The sequence below is a fragment of the Penaeus monodon genome, chromosome 27 (genome assembly GCF_015228065.2).
Source record: "Penaeus monodon isolate SGIC_2016 chromosome 27, NSTDA_Pmon_1, whole genome shotgun sequence".
Taxonomy (NCBI): domain Eukaryota; kingdom Metazoa; phylum Arthropoda; class Malacostraca; order Decapoda; family Penaeidae; genus Penaeus; species Penaeus monodon.
Genome location: NC_051412.1, coordinates 24,289,024 through 24,289,486, shown reverse-complemented (window position 1 = coordinate 24,289,486; position 463 = coordinate 24,289,024). Strand labels below are relative to the sequence as shown.

The following is a 463-nucleotide window of genomic DNA, read 5'->3' as shown; positions in this document are numbered from 1 at the left end:
CCAAAGCCCCTCTGTTCTTGAGCTAAAATGAAAAGGTTATATCGGAAGTTGGGTTTACGGCAGCCGCTCAGATTGGTTTCTTGTTACGGATTTCTTTCTGAGTTATTATGGTTATTTACTGCAAAAGGAGTTCAGGTGTATAGCGCAGGAAGGAAAGTCAATCTTGTTAATCGTTGGCGTTGTTGTTAAAATTTATAATCTTGGAATTCTTATAGAGAGATTCGCATTATTTTCATATTTCTCTGTCTGGTTGGCTGTCAGTTACTCCCTCTTTCTTTCTTTTGCTTTATGGCTGTCTTTTTTTCTTCTCGCTCTGTTGTCAGCCCCTATTTTTCTATTTATCTATTTATAAATCTCTCTCTCGCAGCTTGCCTGTTTGTCTCTTCTTATCAAAAAAAAAAAAAAGTAATGATTAAGGCTATCGTCTATATTGTTATCAATAAATAGTTATAGCAGAATTTGC

At 35.4% G+C, this 463-nt stretch overlaps 1 protein-coding gene across 1 annotated transcript in view; it reads right to left on the bottom strand.

Annotated features, from left to right (window-relative positions):
• Nucleotides 1-463, bottom strand: part of LOC119590704 (iodotyrosine deiodinase 1-like) — a gene marked incomplete at its 5' end in the record, with an annotated part of 12,533 nt that overhangs the window by 11,569 nt on the left and 501 nt on the right.